Here is a 20,292-nt window from a genome sequence, read left to right as displayed (position 1 = left end):
GGATACAGAAACCAATTGGGAAGGCCAGCATGAAGTGGGGGAGCAGAGGTCAGGCACGTGGAAAGACTCGTGCTGTCCTACCTTGGAGAACAGCAAGCGTCACTTCAGGCCCATAACAGCGGAGCAGCCTTGCTCTTGAAGGTCAGGCTGTCAAGAGCTGACTTTCTCAAACAGACCAAGCTCTTTTTCATGAAGTAAGCCAAACTCCTGCACGAGATTTTTTTTTTCAGTTTCAGGGAAAGAAGCTAATTTGAAATGCTATTTTGATTGGGTCTGTGTAATACAGAATCCTGCCTTAGCCAACGTTAGATACACCTAAGAATTAGGGCTCGAAGGCTCTCTGTCCTGCCATGCCCAGTGCTTCTGTAAGTGTGAGGAGTGGTACTAGTTATTTGTATTATACGAAAAGAAAACTCTGTAAATCTGTTTCCTTTTGGTGTTATGACTATCCCTTGCTGAATGTTTGTGTGCAGGTAATTCTGGTTACAAAATATCTCCTTGCTTACAATTTCCTTATCAAAACTGGAGGGAATCGGAACTCTCTCATGTGCATTGTATGGACCAGGTCAGCACTACTTGCTTGCCAAGAGTTTTTCCTGAGCAAATGAGATATCTAGCTGGCATTCATGTAGGTCTATTTTTCTTTTTTTTTTTTTTTTTTGCAATGCATTTAGATGATTTCGTAAGTGCATCCTGCTTAAGATTGTCAAAAGGGGTGTTTGGAAGTCTTAGCTCTACATTGTCTCAGGTAGATGGCTCACAAGCCGGATGTCCCCACGGTTGAACTTTTTTTATTCCTGGTTTGGCTGCTGGCCAGTTGAATACTGGTCATATATATGTTTTCTTATTCTGTCAGTGAATACAAAACAAGCATTAGTGTCTCCAATATAAAGTCCTGTAAGGGTCTTACAGTGGAAAATGTTGGATATGACCTCAGCGGTGATGCCACCAAGTTCTGGGGTGTTTTAGAGATGCCAGTGATATGGACTGGGATGGTACGGATGTGCACCATTCATTCCTTTGCCATCTGCTACACAACAGGAGCAGCGTGGCTTTTCTACAAGAAGAAAGTTCCCCTTTCAGGTCTCTATGTTGCTGTAGAAAATACAGAGCATCCTCTTTCACTTTTAGAAGGAAATGAACCTAAACAAAGCACCGACTGTGCTGTAGCCTCTAGATGACCAGTGTCATTATCCTTTAAGGGCACATTAACAGCAACCTTCAGTTCAGAGGTGTTGATTTGTATCTCTCCCATGTGTTGTCAGAATGGGGACAAGGCATAGATCCTTGTTGCATTGCTCAATGCTGCTGGACCAGTCAGTGTCAGTGGGAAAAATATTTGTTTTGGTGTTGGCCTGTCTTCTGGACAGAGATTTGGAGGGGACACAGTAAAGGTGATATTGCAGGAAATGCAAGCTACCAGACAGAAACAGCTCTGAGACTGTAGGCTTTCCGGTAGCCAGATGATGTTAATAGATCCCACCCTCCAGTGCATGCTTTAAGAGGAAGGCACAATCTTCATAATGGGCGAAATTCATGGACTTCTATTTGCACCATAATCATCTCTGGGAAGAAATTTCTCACTGATTAACATATGCCCAGAAGCATTCGCAATGAATAGGCCTTATAGTTTTCTCTTCAGTGTACCACAGACATTTGGTTGTATCTTCAGCTGGTGAAAACTGGGCACGGCTTTGTTGCCTTTCCAAGTCAATTTACAATGAGTGAAAATTGGTCCTTCTGTTCTCCTTCACATGAAGGTCATGTAACTTTTGTGGCTTTGTGCAGTATGTTCTTTCTAAAGAAATGAATGTGCAGTTGTCTTCTATTTTGCAATGATCTTCTAAAGTACCCAGTTCAAAGATTGGGTGTGCTTGACACACTTTCCACCCATTTCTTTCAAATTAATAATCCTCTGATGCCTCTCACATGATCTGTTGGTCCTGTGAGGGTTTGAGCTTTGATGGAGGAGAGGAGTCTTTGAAGAACAAGAGAGGACTGGAAAATCTGGGGAACTTCTGTTTTAGAGCCTTTGATATTGTGCTGGTACTCTATCCTACTGTTAGGCTGTTTGAGTATTTCCAGTCTTAGAGGGTCATTTCATAATAGATATGGGAAGGATTCTCACTTGGCTTGTCTGCAATTTTCTTAGTTGCTTGGGGAAGACCGTAATAACTTGCCCACTAAGACTACTGGTACCTTGTTTTCAACAGGATCTAAGAGCAGGATGCTTCAAAAGAACAATGTAGAAAGTTGGAGGAGGACCAGTCCCCACTGAGGAAAGGTCTCATCCTAAAGCCTCGGTAAGAGGGCTGGGAGGCAGACGTTTTTCCATCTCTCCCCTTTCTTCTCTGTGATGATTAAGAGCATCAGCTGCTACTCACTGTGAGCAAAGGTTTAAGAATTTCTCTCACAGATAGTGGAGACATGAGTTGTTCTGCAGGCCTACCAAAAGCAGGACTCAGCTTCCTGCACAGTCAGGCTTTGAATCGGATTCCTCAGTGTGGCAGGGAAGTGGGTTGTTAGCCGGGCTTCCTCCAGACCTGCCTCCAAAGGGATCCCAAAGATGAGAGCTCAGAGCACTCTAGGAAGCTGGAAGAGTCTCAAAGCATTTACAGGAACAAACTGGCTTGAGAGGGTTTCAGGCACCGCAAGCAATGAGAAGGAAAAGTCCCCTCTGAAAGCCAGTAGAGTTTGGGCTCCAAAGCCCAGTGAGGTTTTCAGGAACCACTGCCTTTTCTGAGAAGAAAACCACAGGGTTTGAACTATGAATCCACAGCTGCCCCCAAGCTATGGATAAAGGCAGAGTATCTTTAAAGTCCAAGCCCAGCAAGTGAGCGGTTGGGATCAGGAAGGGTCCTACTTGACAGGAGCCCAGCTGCTTGGAGAACAACAGGGTGCATCACAGAGTAACAGGGGAAGAAACCAGCAGTTTCACAAGCAGCAGTAGGAGTCAGATCTGCTTTTTAACATGTCCTTCTGGGTGTTCTCTGGTGTCGAGGGAGAGCTCAGTTTATCAGCCCTTCCCCTAGGAGGGGCACCAACCAAGACTTTCTTCTCTGTTTGACCCCTGTTTTCTCAAAGTTCATAGGAACTCAGTATCTTGGTGGCTTCTCTTGTTACAATTCCAGTTGAAATTGGACAACAATTCCCAGAGGCAATGGGGCACATGGTGTGACCACAGATATGGGTCGTCTCCCTTATGTATTGGGAGGAAATGGCTGCAGATCACTTCAGTGGTGGAAGGTGCCACTTTCATAGGTCTGATCTCCAGGAAGAATCACCTCTAAAGAGAAAAAGGTGACTGCCCTGTGACACAGAGTGCATCTGTCAGTGCTGTTTCACTTTGAGGCAGTCAGTAATTCATCTCAAAGGTCTTGTTTGCACTCGATGCTGCCTCAGAAATCCTGAGTCACTCTTTACCCGAATTCACCCTGGTACATCTGTTTACTCTATGGTTGTATGATGGTTGGGAAAGTCCTCAAGTACAAAGAAAGTCGAAACTGGCTCCTTCCTAAAAACGTAGTCCTGCTGCTTTTATAATGCGAAAGCAGGTTGGATGTCACATTGCTTGATAAAACACAACTGCATGTCAGTCCCAACATTTCTCAGGTGTTGAGAGACAGCTTAGTTTTCCTGTCTGCTTGTGCTCAGGATCTCCTGGCTGTTGAACTCCAGGAGGGCCAATGCAGATTTATGCCTCCAAGCTGTTAAGTACAAAGTACATTTATATCAAACAGAAAGATCTCGGAGTACTCTCTCCGTCCCTGCCCTGGAAATGGCTATAAGTCTGTGTCAGCTTGGGAGAATCAAACGAACAATTTTCTTTCTTATTTTCAACTTTGAAGGGTGTTTGGGTCTGTGTTCAGCTCAGCACTGGCCTATGTTTACTGCTGTCTATGTACATGCATCTCTGTGTCACTTGGATTACTCTATCTTTGCTGTGGGTCAAGAGTGTGAACACAGCTAGTTGCTGGGGTCGGCTGAAGTGCATTTACATTTATTCTGCGGTAACTTGGTCACAAATTTAAGCTCTGAAGGGCACCAAGCAATCGCACTTATCAGTAGCAGTGTCAGTGCGCACCTCTTGCTATTGGACCCTTTTCTAAGTTATCTTCAACCTCAGTCATTACTGGCAGTCTTGAGAGCTTAAAATCGGACAATTGTTTGAGTATTCATTAAGCTCTAAATACTTAAACAGTGAAACCTCTACAAAAACACCTCTGAAATCTGAAGAAGAAAAATATAACTGCCCGTAACAAAACTTTCCTACTGGTAGCCATAATTCAGTAGGTTTTTTGTAGGTTTTGATGAGCGTCTTAATGGGACCTATCAATCTGACCGCATTTAAAGTTTCAGCCATTGTTGTATTACCCGAGTGATCACAAATCCTCTGATGACAGAGATAACTTGAGAAAGATTTAGCAGAATATGAGTTTAACTGAAATTGTGACCTGACAACTGCAGTGTCTCTAACAGCTGCCTGAAGTCACTAGTGTGCATCTGTCCAGGATGCACAGAGTCTACACTGATGCCATTTTGTCTTTTGTGGCAGCTCAACTATTCGTCTTCCTGTGTCTCCTACCTTCATTTTCTACCTGTAGGCAATAGCATTCACTCCTGTCATACCTGGCCCAGGAGTCATGGAGTAAGAATTCAGATAAAGGAGAGAAACTAGAAAAGCAGTGTATGAGCCAATGTCATCAGGAATTTGGGATGGTAGAAAATCTGGGCAGCCACTGCCACTTCCCAGTCATATAATTCAGTTTCCTCTAGCAATAGATGCAACATAGCTACTTGAGAGTCTCACCCTCTTTATTTTCCTCCTGTTTCGAAGCTAGCAGTAAAGAAAAAAGGTATCCATGAAGAAGGAGGAAGCATAAATTGAGAGGTTTAGGCACTTATCTTCAACCAGCTACCCCAAAGGCCGTTTGAGCTGTAAAGCCCATCCATCACTTTGGCTACTGACGCCAGTGCCACTGCCGGAGAAAGATCAGTCAAACTGGATTATCAAAGTCAAAGCCAGAGACAGCTCTTGTGGGAAGTGTTTGAGAAAGTCTCATGTCTTAATTCCTCATTGCGTAGGAAATAAAAAGGGGATTGTGCACGAGAGGGGTGGGAATGCCCTGTTTCTCATTATCTGAATGCATGGTCTTGAAAGAGAGGGTGGAGCCCCAGTGCAAAAGATAAATCATATTAATGCAGTTTGTTTCCCTGTTTTTGCCTTCCAGTGCTCTCTTCTGGGAGCTGGAGACCAGGGGCTTTGCATGTGAACTCTTATACATGGCTAGTAGTAAGGGTGGGTTGTTTTTTTGTGATGAGAAAGAGCCAGCCATGGGGAAATGGAAAAATCAGACCCAAAAAGTGGAGTGAAAACTATTTACTCATAAAAGAGCGACCACCAGGACTGGTGGTCAGGTGCAAAGGCAGGCCCAGACCTCCATCTGCATTCAGCAGTGTTGGCTCTGCTCCGGGTGCTGGCGGAGCTGCTGTCTTCGAGAGCCATCACAATGCAGAGCTGTCACTGGGGCTGACAGATTTGACTGTGCCATGGGGAATGGATGTGACTGATGGCATCTGTCTGTGCCAGTGGTGGGGATACCCTCCTGGGAGCAAGTAGCCCTGGCAGCTTAGCACGGGAGCGCAGCAGGCTTGGGAGCCACAGTTTCGGTAGAATGAGAGAGCGCCTGGAAGAGTCTTTGGGGCACATGTCTGAGCAGAAGGCAGTGATTTGCACTGGTCCATGAGATGCATTGTGGTGTGGTTCAGTCACCAGCCCTGTCTCTTGGCTCAGTTCAGAACATAAAGCAACTCAGAAGCCCTTTTTTTTTGGTTTTTTTTCCGTTGGAAGCTGGGGCTTTTTGATAGGTATGTGTGTCCCAAAAGGAGCTATTTCTATCAGGACATTTCAGGGTTGTTGTTTATTTTTTTTGGGGGGGACGACGTGAGAGGGGGAACCCAAGCAAAATACTCAATTTTGCTAACCAAAACCCAACTTTTCCCACACCTCTACCTCCCCAGGTGGGATTTCTTAGGGGGGGGTGGGGTGGGGTGGTGTATGTGTTTTTCACTTGGATTTTAGAAAAGAAGGCTTACCCGGGAAACAAAACCTCCTTCAGAAAAATACTGATAAACCTTTTCCAGTTCCATGAAATGTTTCTCGGAAGGCAGAGAAACATTTCATGTTTCTGCCTCCCCCCCTGTGGTTAAACAAGGCTGAGCAGCGAATGGGCAAGATGAAGCTTGATGGTGGTGAAGGGCCCCGCATGCCCCGGGGCTTGCAGGTACAGGCTCTAAGCTGGCAAAAGCCAGCAAGCTCCCACCTACACCTGCAGTGAACCAGGAACTGCAGCATTGGGAACATGTCCCAGCGACAGCTCAGTAAGGCCTGAACAAGAAGATACAGGTATTTGCTGAAGGCCAGGGTCCTAAATCTGGCTTCAGGGGGAAATTTGCACAGAAATCCATTGAAAACCAAGGAAGTAGAATCCTTTTTGGAACCATGGGGGAAAGTTCAACACCATCTATGTCAATTAAGCAGATAGGTGAGCTTGGAAGAACAGAATGGCGCAGCTCAAAATACACAGCTGTAGCTTGCCCTGTGTGATCTGGTAGTGCCAAGATATCCTCTAAAAAATTGTTCAAGCCCCTCTGGTAGCAGACTTTTAGGAGCACTGAAACAAGGCACAACTGCAGTGCAGGTAACACACTCCCTCCCTCCTGCATAACTTTGTCACTGGCTATTGCCCCTTATCAGATTTGATTAAGTCTCTCAAACTGCATTAAAAATGGAAAGAACGGTGCTATTAATTTTCATGGCTGCTGATTACAGTAGGCATGTTGCATTAGATAGTTCAATGGTTAGGTCAAGCTGTGGTGGTGTTACAATGAAAGAGTGAGACGTGCTGTGCGGAGTAAAGCGAGCTGGATTCTGCTCCATGGTGACTCCCCCACCCTAGTGGGTCTTGCAGGAGTAGTTTGACTTGCGTGCCCCATGGACAGGACATCACGTCACAGTAAGTGACTTCCATAATTGCTACTGGTGTTGGCTGTCTCGGCAGAGGCCAAAGACTGAACGCACCACGGGGAATGAGCTCTGGGCTCGCTCTAGAAGAGACCTCTTTAGTTAAGGGTCAGGGCACATGGACAGGCAGCAGTAAAGGGGGAGCTATTATTTGTGGACAGACAGCTGACACCACGCTGCAAGGCTGCTTATTGCAGCATATTTCACTGTAATTTAAAATGCGTGTCTATTTTTAATGCTAAAAAAAAAAAGCGGAAAGAAAGCAACAGGAACAGGGTCTGAAATAAAAGGTTGCAAGAAATCAGATGAGCAGCTTCCAAAAGCTACATGTCTGGGTATTGCTCTGGGTGGAAGGAGCCTTGTTTTCCAATATTAGCTCTCAGCTTATGCCCCAATAGTGAGACTGTGAACGTTGGAGCATCTGTACTGGCTCTGGCCAAAGGCTCACCTTAACCCAGTACCCTGTCCCTGACTAGTGATGCATGCTTAGGGGAAGTGTAAGAGAGAAACTGTTCGTAGCGTGATCCTTCCTCTGGTATAACCTCTGGCCCATCGTCCCATCCTCTGGCATCAGCATCTTGGTGGACCTGGTAATTGCAGTGGTTCTAGGTTTGGGTTTTTTGGTGTTTGTTTTTTTTGTGAGAAGTACTGAATACTTGTGCTTTAATCACCTTTCTGCCCTTTGTGTCTCTACAGACCTCGGTCACCTTCCCTTGCCATCTCTTTTCTGAGCTGAGGCATCCTCCTACATGGAGACAGGAGCTGTGCAGTATGCAAAATCACTGGTCAGTCCATTCTTCTCCATGTGTTGTCTATACTTTCCAAGAGAGGGTGATGAACCCCCCCCCTGCAAGGAATCATGACTTAGGTGCATCACAGAGTCATTTTTTTATGGTGGCTTTAAAAAAGGAACGCTTTACCTTTCTTTTCTCTAATCTTTCAGTAATACTTTCTGAGATCCTGCATGCCTTCGTGACCATTCCTGAGCCTTGAGCTGGCATTTTTAAAGCACTATCTGCAGCAGCCCCAAGCAAAATGATAGATGACTGTGAGAGCAGAAGGAAGCACAGTATGCTCACGAAGGGAAGAACTGCATGTGCGGGTAGACACTTCTTATTTTATACTTTACCAGTGTTTTATTTCTGCTCTCGGAGCACGGCCAGTGTCCCTTTGGTGCACATCTGTTTGGTCTGCCTTGGAAGTGACCTGACTGCAGCGGGCAAGACAAGCAGAGCAGAGCATTTCCAAATTCTTGGTCATATTTGAGAACTCTCTGAATTACTGGCTGGTTTACGTGGTTGCTATGCTAGAAAGAAAGAGGAAACGTTGGTTTGAGTTGTAGATTGCAAGTGTTTCAGAATGACCTTGCAACCTCCTGCATGCAGAGTCAGCCACGTATCAGACACTGGTGCTGTTAAGTAACAGCAATATGGTCTGGCCCTGGGGTTATTCCGTGTACATCCCCTGCTCATTTTGTGGTTTTGAGTTTCTCTAAAACAGTTTTTTCCTAAACTTAAGCAGTGAAGATTAAATCCCCCTTTGATGCATGTTATTCCTTTTTGTAGATGTTACTGTCTCACTGCGACAATGAATTTGATCATGAAATACCATGTTCCCATTTCTCAACTCTTCACCTCCGTGTCTGGAGACCTCTGTCCCCTTTTGTATATGTTTTGATATAAAGCTCTTGTTGTACAGCGCATGTATACATAGGCATGTGTTACTTATAGACTACACAGCTTCTTCTAGTTCACTGAGAAAAGGCTCTGTTAATCAGAGCTGCAATAAGGACTGGATTTCCAGTTCTTGCTTTTATTTATCTAAGTTGCTTTTATTTACCTAAGTACAAGCCCTCTTCCTGCTCTTGGAAATTTCCACTGGCTCCACTCATATAGGGCTTCAGGATTTGACTTCACCTCTTCAGACCAACCTTGCTGGTCAGGGTAATTCTATCCATTTTTATTCAATAGCAGAGTTAAGTTGGTAACTCCGAACTCTCCTCCCCAGGAAGCAGGCTCTGAAACAGCAAGTAACACACCATGTGGGTGACACATTTAGGTCTATTGCTTGGATTTACATCTCTCTCCTCTAGGGAGGTGAGCTAGTCTTTGTCAGAAAATAAAAAAGGACAGAAGTGTAAATAGAAGTGCATTAATTTAGATATCTAGGCAATATCCATAGAATTAAAATGGTTGAAAACTTCAGGTGGAATTTAGGGAGGTCGCAGCAGTACCCCCCTGGGCTTTACATAAGAGGAGCTGTTGCATTTGGGGGAGAAGAGGAGAAAGTGCTGAGGTATTTAGATGACTGCTCTGTTTTGCTTTGTCATGGAAAGAGAGATGGTATAAAGGGGAAGGCAAGGGGCAGAACTGCTTTTATGTTTGGGCATGGGCTGGGAGAAATAGCACGCTGTAAATATTGCAGCTGACACAGCAGAGGCCCATTTGGCTGGGAATATAGGGCGATAAATGCAGTCAGGTGATTCAACGGTGTTGTGCATAAGTCTGCCAGGTAGTTAGGAGAGAGCCGATCAGGAAATAATTATGGCTGATAAGGGGAGCTTGTAAGGAGGCCAGCACCTTCTGTGACCATGAAAGGTTTTAATGATTAACTATTATGGAAAAGCTAGAAGCACATTCTCCCCTTTCTTTGAAGTCACACCCGACTGCTCTCCTGCATCATTAACTTCAGCACTGCCCTGCCGAACGGCAGACTGCTGTGCCAGGGCTTTGCTGCTGAGCGTGAACCAGCTTTAATTCAGGGCAGCCTCTGGGATGTGAAGCTGGTTGCTTCTGAGAAGGGCACAGGAGCCAAAGTGCCGTGTCTGCCCAGCTGCCTGGATCTCCTGGAGTTAACTCCTGGGGGAATCCATACCGCTCCTGGGGAAACTGGGGGATTGCTGTCCCCTATATATTGCAAATGAAACCCCACCCTGGCAATAGGCTCACATGTGAGTGGGTGACAGAAAGCTGTGTGGCTTGAAAATGGATTTGGGGAAAAAATGCAAGAGGGAGGAGAGGGGAAATCTCCTGTGCTTTGAGTAGGTGCAGCAGCATATGGCTCAGGTGCTTCAGGACGGGTACACCGACACACACAGTGCAGCTTCCCAGGACCTGGCCCGGATACTGTTTTTGAGCATCTCCTTCTTTCTGTTTCCTTATGCAATGATGAAAACAGCAGATGTCAATAAAAACAGCTCTTGCCAATGCGATGTTGTATTGACAGTCTGCGGGTATTCCCCTGCTGCAGCATTTACAGCACAATATGGCCCTAATATTTTGCCTTGCTCGCGCTGCATGCTCTGGCTTCCTAGGCTCACACAAGAGAAGTAAGCTACCACCACCAAAACTTCTGTTCCCCAGAACTGGGAGTAGTGGTCCAGACTGGTGGGATCCCATCTTCTAAACCACTTTGGCTCCATTTACAAGGTGCTCTAAGCACAGGCTTGCACCTTGTGGCAATGCCGTGGGAAGATGAAGAGGTCACAGACCCTGTTAGGGAGTATATGATAGTGCTCAGAATAAATGAGATGAGATTTGTATATTCTGGCTCTGTATTTTTCTAGGGTTGGCCGAGGGGATGCAAGGATGGGGGGGACCACACAGCAAGCTGGCCTTGCCTCTGGTTGGGTCAGCCCTTTGCAACATACCACAGAGAAAAGCGCTGTCTTTTGCATGATAGCTGTTTCTTCTGTCCGCAGCTCCGCCTGTAACAGTGAGGGCAGAGCCGTGCCCGGTGCTCAGCAGGCACTGAACTAGCAGTCTCCAGATTCACCCCATGTAGGGAACTGGCCCTGAATATTAAGACGGCAATGGTATTAAATACAGACAGTGGGAATGGCACTAGAGCAGTAGCCTGGATCTTGAATAGACTTTCCTTTGCAACCTTACTGTACAGCTGTTATTACAGTGTTTGCTAATTGATTTTACTTGATTAATGCTAGCTAATTAATTTTTATTAATTAAGTCTCATTTAGTGACTTGTATAGTTAGGCACAGCTATAAACCTCTGCACAGTCTGTCTGCAATTACCACAAATTTTCCCTGCTCAGATTTGCCCCCGGCAGGACAAGGTGCAGGCAGGACAAGGTGCTGCCAGTGCCTTGGACCCACCGTGCTGGACCCACAGGGCATGTAAAGGTGTGTCATCAGGCCAGGGGGAGTGGGGGCAAATCCATGGGCTGCTGTTGGGACTGTCCACAGACTGCGGGTAACTCCCGTGTCAGTCTGCGTTGCTGTACGCGTTGGATAACCTTGGCCAAGATACAGACTCCATCATCATTTCTGAGAAAATTACATCATTAATATATCATCTGTAATCGATAGGCCATGGCCCTGATTCAGCAAGACACTTAAGTACATGGCTAATATCCATCACACAGTCTGGTACCTTGATGGGTTGCTTTTTTTTTTTTTTTTTTTTTTTAAGAGCCTGCTTTTGCATTTAAAATTGGATTTGTGCTAAACCGGGGCTTTTGTGCCTACAAAGAGCATCAGCCGTGGCCTGACCATGAGGTGCCATGTGCTCACAGTATGAATAGGATCTCAAGGCTGAGAGATGCCATCGTGCCAAGAACAAAAAGCCAAGAAAAGGGAGAGACCATTACCAAGCGGTGCATTTGGCCTCTTGTGGCCCTCCTTACCCACACAGAAGGTTGATGCAGAGATCACAGATTATGGAGTGGAAGGTGTGAATTTGGTTAAATTGCATTTGGCTGTCCTTAATGCTGGACGAGCACACAGTGTCCAGGAGGCAAGGGGAAAGAGAGGACTTGCTTATGAATGGGCAGAAAAGTGGTTGGTGATTTCTTACAATGCATACTGGAGGGAAGTAGAAGCTGTGACTTATTTTCCATATACAACTTAAATGAATCCTTACAAGGCCCTATTTGATTTTTTCTTTTTCTTAACAAACATTTTTATTTTTAAAAAAATGGGTAATTTTATTTAAAAGTGTTTCTTTTTTTATTTGAAGGATGAATTAGGAACAGTTGTGAAGCAATTGTTCATTAGGCTTGTAGCTGGGTTTCTTTTATTTTTAATTCTGTTCAGCTTGGATAGCTTTTAATCAGTTTAATACTTATCCTCTCGTTTCACTAATTGTTATTTATTCCATTCAATTATGTATCTTACAAACATTCATTTCCCCTCACAGATCTCCTGCAATGACTCCTAGAAAGCTGAGGAAATAGAGGCAGAGAGTTTCAAACCACCTTGAGAACATCTTCTAGTGGACTGGGATCCTCCAACCACTGAGATGCTTTTGAGAAATTACCTCTAAACTGTATTTAAGCACTGCAGTAAAGGCCAATTAAGTAAGTACTTAAGCAGAAGCTTACTTTAAAGCACACAGCCAGTCTTGCCCCTTGTGACAAACCATATGCTGGGAGTTCAGTTACTACCCTCAGGCCTAGGGAATGGCTGGAGCCATTCACCTGCCGGGAAGCTTTGCCGTAGGCGTGTAGCAAGGAGGGAGAGTCTGAGCTTCAGGTGTTGAGCTGGTATCACCTGGAATTATTCTGTTGACTGTCTGTCTTCCCTCTGGAGGGAAGGGGTATGATTTATGCATCCGTCAGAGGTACTCAGCAATGGTTTGGGTTTTGTTCATTATTTCCCTGCCAAGTGAAGAACCGCAGGGACTCAGGGTTACCCTCCTGTGCACAGACAGCCACGTCTGGCCGTGGGCTGTGTCTCTGTGGTAGGTTGCAGGGAAACAGAAACTTCCCCAGGTCGGTGCGATTTCGGTAGAGCAGCACCAAGGCTTAGTGGCTGAAGAGTGATGAACCCCACACTGAGCCATGCAGAGAGCAGGGGTTCAGTCCCGGCACGGTGAGCCCCGGCACGGGGGTGGGTGCAGTCCTGCGAGCGCAACCATATGATTTTTGGGTCCCAGCCATAAAGTCAGAGCTTGGTCACACATCATGGATCACTTCTGTCCTCCCGTCAAATGACTTCCTTGTTGTGACCTGCTTTGGTCAGGGCCCGATCCTGACCTGAGAGGAGTCAATGGAGAGGTCAGCACTGACTCTGCCTTGACTCTGCCACAGACCTTCAAGCCTTGGCCTTTCTGCTGAGCCTCTCCAAGGAGCTGCAGTGCTGACAGCATTGCTGATGGCTGCCAAATAGGCTATTTTCCATCCCAGCCTCACACCATCATTGTCCCTGCTCAGCAGTCCAGTCTCCCTGGTTACATGACTGCAGAGCTAGGACAGGCTGGGCTGGATTTTGCCTTATGTTCATTGATCCTGGCTTAGTGCTCGGTGTTTAACATGACAAAAGGCTGTTTGCAAAGTCACGGCAATTAAATTCTCTAATTGTCCTATTTATTTAGGGGAGCTGAGTCTCTGGCATGTAAGTGGCTCACAAAAGTAGTCTGTTTAGCACTGTGCCTTTTTTAAAGGCAAAGCGGACGGGTTGCAGCTCCACAGGTGAGATCCGTGAGATCCTTGGTGGGGTGGCCCAGGCAAAGCCTCAATAAACAGGGTCAGCGTGATCTTCATGTCAAGCTGGTTGCCATGCTGCATTCCTCTAGCAGAGTGCAGCTAGTAAAAATCCCTGAAGTGGCAGAGATGACAAATGATATTAAGGAACAGATTATAGGACACTAGCTGGCAGTCAGTCAGAAAGCTCTAAGCTGCTCCTGTATTCCTACAACGCAACAGGAACAGGCAGACCACTGCCTGCATGTGCTGCTAAGAAGACATCTGTGGCTTCGGCGGATCGTTCCACCCAGGCGTGGCTTGACTGCAGTGCCCTTCGAAGCTGGGACTTGGAGGCTTTAGGCAGCTTCCCTTCTGCTCCCAGCCATGACCATGAGATTGCTGTGCTTGTAAGGACTAGAGGAAATGCGAGATAGTGGGAGCTGGAGATAGAGCAGTTGTGGAACAGCTTTGCCAGAGCTTGTCTTGAACTGAACCACTTTATAGTCCCAATCTGATCCTGGGTTGTGCTCATATATGGGAACTACCCCCTGCCCAGCTTTCCACTGCCATGGCACAAGGAAGAGAGATCTACTTAGCACCAAACCCTTCCTCCTTTCCCAAGAAACCGTTTTTTTCTGGAAGTACTGACTGCTGTAAGGGTTAGTGTGCCTAAGAGGTCTAAAGCAGAGCTCACGTCCCCTTGATTTTTGTGGAGTTTGAGGGTCTCTTTTCAGTGTGCATAAAGTCAAATAAAAAAATCAAAAGCCATCCTGCCCCAGGGCCAGCTGTTCTTGCTTCCCACCACACCACCCGGCAGAGCCAGCACAGCTGGGGCACTCTCAGTTCCTCTCTTGTGGGAAGGCTCTAAGGTGGTTTTGCAGCCGATGAGTACTTTCCCGGGGGAACTACATGTAGGGAGCTACAGTCATTTTGCTCTTAGCTGGAGCTGATGGCTGAGCTGAAACCAAGTGATTCAGAGTTTGGAGAGTGATTCAGAGTCAGGCTCTGGGAGAAGCTCCACTAATTCTGTGTTCAGCTAAATCCAAGGGCATTGCGCTGGCTTGAGAGTCAAGTTAGCAGTTTTGTCTCCATTGGTTCATCTCCTGAAGCGGTCAGACGTGGTGTGATGTATCCTGGGATAGATGGTTTAGTTTAAAGGTAGATGAATTTGCTAGTGTCCCAGTATCTTGGCTTCTGTACACCATCTTCCTGCGACTTCAGTGGCCTTGGGGTCAAGCACCTAACGATGATGGGTGAGGGGTCCCTCTACTGCTTAACACAGATCTAGAAACGCACCTTAGTTGATGGTTGAATTTAGAAGCTGAAATCAATCCCCTGCTGCTTTTTATTTAGCCAAGCATCCCTGCTGAAGCACCAAAGTGTTAAAGGAAAGTGACCTTCTGTGGGCTATGGGAGGTTAGGTCACCAGGATGAAGTTTGGACAGCAGTGGAAGGAATAAATGTGAAGGGCCCAGAGCCTTGTGTCACAGCTGGAGATAGCTCACGTTGACCTTGCTGAGAGCTGTTTGGTGCTGTGTGCTGGGGGACAGTGTCTGTGTCATAGCTGACACCAGCTGTTGAGCAGTTGTAAACTCAAAACTAGAAAAGCACCATAGAGCCAGGAGGACTTTTTCAGCCCTCTAAGCATCCCCTCGTTCAGAGTGTGGAGGCACAAGCCAAGACCAGCCAGGAGGGGCTCATTCTGTAGTAAAGAGCAAAATGCTTTGTCTTAGAGCCTGACAGCCTTCAAAGCTTTCACAGTGCTGGAATTTGCCTTAAAAATGGGGAAAAAGAGGATTTCCCTGGATTAATATTTCCCCAAATTTGGTTCAGTATGCCGACAGTTCAGAATAGATCTGGTTGTTTTTATTTGGTCGAGAAGTTAGGACAGCCTGGCATGGCTGGACGTGAAGTCATGCATTTGTGGTGTTTATGAATTCTCTTGTGAATGTATGGAAAACATGTATCATTATTTCAACTCCCAGTGCTGGAAATAGTGCAAATAAATGACTGTGATTCAGAAGAAGGTGAATCAGTGTAAGTTAGCTGTAGTGCCAATCGTTTAAGAGCACAGACATGACACGGGCAATTATTTGGCTAATCAGAGCAGACCTTTGAGCATAGAAATCCAGGGTTTTCAAAGGACCCTAGCAGAATTAGGTGCCTAAGTCCTTCTGCTATCAGTGGGAGGTGGGTACATACTTCCTTTAAATGCTCAGCTTAGCAGAATACCCAAGGCATTTTATTCAGATGTTAAGGGAGCAGTGTTGCCCCTGGGTGCATGGGCAGCATGTTCCTAGCAAGAGGGACAGAACACCTCTAGACAGAGACCTATGGCCTGAACCAGCCCCTGATAATGCCCACTCATGCTGGAGCCTAGCAGAAGGACTTAGGATGCTCACTGGAGGGTGTGAGTGGGAAGAGCCCTCTGGCCCCAAGAGCACGATGCCTGCAGTGTGGTCTAAGGGTGGCAGCTCTGTTCCATAGTCCTTGCCAACACCGCTTGGAGAGGACATCTAACTGTATGAGCAATGGCACTGCCCAGCATAAAATGGGAGAGGGCAGGCAGTTAGTCCCATGGGAGAGGTCAGACAGAATTAGGCTGGTTTCTGTTTGCTTCGCTGATGTGCGAAGTGACTCTTGTTTATCCAGCAGTAAAGCTGCACGTTTCTCAAAGGTGAGCTGCGTGTCAAAAGTGTTCACCCAGACACTGATGCTTCCAGCAGAACATGCTGCTGTGTTCCCGACTGCAGCAGCCACTGTAAATCTTTGCAGCCTATTGATTTCCCCCCCTCCACCCTTTCTTTCCTCCCACGGGGAGGTGCTGTGGTTGTCAGCTGGGCAAGAGTTAAATGCAGTCGTGGAGCTGTTGGCTTACCTTTGAAAGCGTAGTGGGAGACATGTACCTCTGATCTTGTAAAGGATCCTGTTTTCTTGCTGGCAGCACAGCCTGCTCCAATTAGAATAGAAGGAATGAAACAAGGCCTGGAGTCAGTCTGTCCCCTGCTGCGGTGGTGGCACTGTCACTGCTTTTGTGGTAAGTAGGGCAATTTCAGTGCTAGTCACCTCTCTGAATGCAGCCTTGCAAAGACATGTGCAAAGTCATTGATTTTTCTTTAGCCCCAGCATGTTTTCCCTCTGTGAGATTGTGGAGCTGGCAGGACAGCCCTGCCTGCAGAGGATTTGCTTCCACTTGGGCTCCAGCCAGGCAAGACAGGAATCCTAAGTGCTCGCTGGTTTTGTGGCTAATCTAAAGCAGCAAAGCTGCTTTTTTTCTTTTGCTTTTTTTCTATTAAGTGGGTTTACCCAGGGGAGGCAAAGGAGGAATGGAAGCATCTTCATCAAATAAGTGTGATGGTTATGTCTTGAAGGCCTGGCAAAGGCTGTTGCACAAGGCAGTGTGGACACACAAGCACCAGAGACAGGAGCATTACCTGGGATGTTACGCTCTCTGCCACCAAAGTGCCTTCATGTGTTGGGTGAGGAATCGAGGGAAGGGGCCTGAAGTGACGTAAGGCCACAGTGGAAGCAAGCAGCAAGCTTGGGAACTCAGTCACGTTGCCAAATGGCAAGGCTGTCCGGTGTTGCAGGGTCTTCCCATGCTGCTTCTGTTCTCGGGAGCTTTTCAGGCCAGTAGTAACGTCTGTGTAGGTAACAGCCCTTGATGAGACCCTCTTTGACAGACTTGTTAAGGCCATGCCTTGAAGCTATGTACAAATCCAGCATCCTTTGGCAATAAATTATGCATCAGGGAATTGTACCGTAGGAGAACCAACTCCAAACGTTGCCAGAGGGTGCCAGGAGTTTGTTGTTGAGAGACTAATCTCAGCCTGACCTGAGATCCCTGCTCAGGAATCACTTGCTGCACTAGTAGTAGGCAGGACCCTACTGAGGTCCTGTGCTGTGTTACACAGAAGGTCGTCCAATGCATCTTCCAAAACCGAGACTCCTAGTTGCTGTCAGGGAATGAAGCCCAGGCTGACCCAGTCTCCCTGTCTCTTCTTGTTTCCCAGTGAGAGAACTGTGCCCAGTTATGCCATCAAATTCCTGCATGGCTCATGGGTCCTAGCTTGGGAATTCAGTGACTAGAACGGACTGAGCAGCTTATTTGAAATCCCTACGCACCACTCCGTAATTAAGAACAAGAGAGAGGTTTGCTATTAATTAGCTTTCATTGACCCACTTTTGACCCTCCAAATGCTGTTGTGGTGCACTAGGTCTCTGAGAAGGCATGTCATCCTCTCTGGGGAGAGATTAATCTTCATTACTGCTTCTGCATTAGCCTGGTGCTCTTTGTTAGTTTCTCATTAACGTTCTGGCAGATCGGAGCTGCCAACTGAGGAAGTAACACTCACAGAACATTGTTAGGAAAATACAGTGCTTTCATATGGTACAGTAATGGCCCAAGGCACTGCTGCCCAGGCATCGTGGCAAGGCCCTGGCCATTGCAGATGGGCTGGTAGTGGCAAATGATGGTCATGGATAGCATGGCATGTGCAGCTGGTCATGTTAAACCAGATTGGTTTTGTTTCTCTCTTCACCTAGTCTAGCATCTCCCTTGATTGTCTCATCCGCATGTTGTTTCAAGCCACTGGAGTCTCTGGGTCCTGCTTCTGTTGAGTTCCCACTGTCTCCGGTCGCAGAACAGCCCCTGCTTAGCTCCATGGAAGGATGCAGCTGTAACACTGGGGACTAATTAAGGTACGAGCCCAGGTTTCTTAAGTCCTATTAATCAGGATATAACCCTGTGGTTTTTCACAAAAAAATGATGAGAGGGGAGGAATCCAATGCAGGCTGTCTCATAGATATTTTACCAAATTACCCTATTTTACCAAAGTAGGGAAGAAGTAGAGACACTCCAGCAGGTAGCCTTAAAAATAAATTCCAACTGATGTTTATCAAAAGAAAGGTCAGCACCAAGAAATTACATTGTTTTGCTGCTCTGTGACCTCCCCGTGGCATCTAAATTAGGAGAGGGACTTCAATTAGTTTCCCCCTGCTACACTCATATGGTGTTGGCTGTTGTCTGTGCCATGGTCCTGCTATGAGAACAACATTGCTAACAAGGAATAACGGTACAGTGTTTGTTGCGAGTCCCAACTGCAGGTCACAGAGAGCTTCTGCTCCACCAAAGGGGTGACCCTCACAGCCCGTTCTGCAGGGGGATAAAATGAATCATTTCTAGTGACTTACCAGAAGACAGTGAATGAGTCAGTGGACATGTCAAGAAGCCAGGTCTCCTGGCTCCCAGGGCTGTCTGATGTAGTTAGCTCTGGACTTTGGAGAGCAGAGCACGTTGCTGGAGTCACCTAGAAGTGGTGTGACAGACGTAGAAGTGCAGCCTGCTGTTGTGTCACAGCTACTTCAGGATCCCACGAATCATTATCTAGAAGTGATTCATTTTTTTACAAGTGCTGCTAATTAGATATGTATCAGGGTTACAGCAGTCTGTTGCAATGTTACGTTGAGTTTCATTGAAAACCTAAGGTCCTGGATCAAGGGGTGGTCTCTTTTCAAAAGCACATTGCAGTTGCTGAAAGAACCTGCTAAATACAGTCCTTGAAGGCTCTAAAATTCAAAAGGAAATAAAGAGAAACAAAAACATATTTAAAAAAACCCACACCATTGCTTTTAGATTTCTTGCATATGAATTTGGAATGTTTGGGACTGCTAGTAATGTTGCTGGTAGAGGCTGCTTTGTGAATTTGTGAATGGGTTGCAAGTATCAGTGGCTGGCTAGATTAGGAAACACATGGTAGATCTGACTCACCCAATGGCCTTGAGATATGGTGGCCCCATCACTTAGATTGGGTCAGAAAAGAGCAACTGCCTGCTTTCCATGGGGTCAGGCAGAGCTGCGAGACGGAGCCAAGGACCTGTGCGGGTGGGAGGTGTGAGTGGGCCCACTTGTGTTACCCGGGGCTGTGGCTCTGGACATGGGCAAGTGCTTGGGATTGGGACCTTTTATTCTGAGAAGCAAAGGTAGCGGTCAACACCCCAGGCTAAGCACTCGAACACAAGGACATTTTCACTCAGGGACCAGAATGAAGTTAAGCTATAAGATACCCACGGATCTTAATTATGTGCTTGGGAAGATGAAAGTCCTCAAAATACAGGCAATCCCTTCCCAAAGTGCTTGTAGCTTGAAGGGTGTAACATCCAACACCGGTTAGACTGGGGTAATGTGGGAAAGATGGGAAGGAATTAGATGTGATGCTTTAAATGTGTTTCAGTGTCACTGACAATAACTTGCCTCTGGTGGAACAAGAACCTGGAAAGCTGGGAAGAAGCAGGTTGCAAGAAAAATGTAGCAACTGTTTGGTCAGCTGGCCTGAGGAAGCTTAAAAATATGAGAAGTGCCATGTAAATGTGGGATGTGTTGCCTGCGAGGGAACCTAGATGGAACCGAATCCAGTTTCAAGCTATTTCCTCCTTTCTTCACCTACTTGGAGTGCCCCAGGGCTTTGCAGTTGTTTCATAAGGTTGTCGTTCGTGCAGGTACTTGGGACTTTTCAGGATGTGCAAACACAATCTTCAAATCTGTTGCTTGGTTTCAAAGTTTCGGTGTTTGGACACATCAGCTACGTGGTATGTTCCTAATCTCCAAGTGGATGAGGGTAGTTCTGATGATCAGGTTGGAGTGGTAAATACTCACCACTACATATTTCAATGTTACTTTGAACAAAGGGCTAAAAAATGTGATTTATTGTCTCAGCAAACATTCCTGCCAGGGAACATATTTGCTAGGTTGTTGGTGAAAAGCTAGATCTGAAGGGATGTGAACTCACTCCAAGGTAATTTTGTTTACACATTTCAAATACATGATTGCAAATAATTTTGCTTTCTG

The 20,292-nt window shown here is 46.3% G+C and overlaps 1 protein-coding gene across 1 annotated transcript in view; it reads left to right on the top strand.

Moving 5' to 3' along the window:
- LOC143164076 (uncharacterized) overlaps positions 1-8,036 on the top strand; it is a 118,982-nt gene extending 110,946 nt beyond the window's left edge. Inside the window, exons 8-9 of the transcript XR_012996020.1 lie at positions 7,721-7,809; positions 7,968-8,036. The gene's annotated coding sequence lies outside the window, so the exon portion shown is untranslated. The remainder of the gene's footprint in view (positions 1-7,720; positions 7,810-7,967) is intronic.
- The last annotated feature ends 12,256 nt before the right edge of the window (positions 8,037-20,292 follow it).

This window comes from Aptenodytes patagonicus, chromosome 8, assembly GCF_965638725.1.
Source record: "Aptenodytes patagonicus chromosome 8, bAptPat1.pri.cur, whole genome shotgun sequence".
Classification (NCBI taxonomy): Eukaryota; Metazoa; Chordata; class Aves; order Sphenisciformes; family Spheniscidae; genus Aptenodytes; species Aptenodytes patagonicus.
The sequence above is the reverse complement of the archived record's forward strand: the minus strand, read 5'-3'. Positions and strand labels throughout refer to the sequence as shown.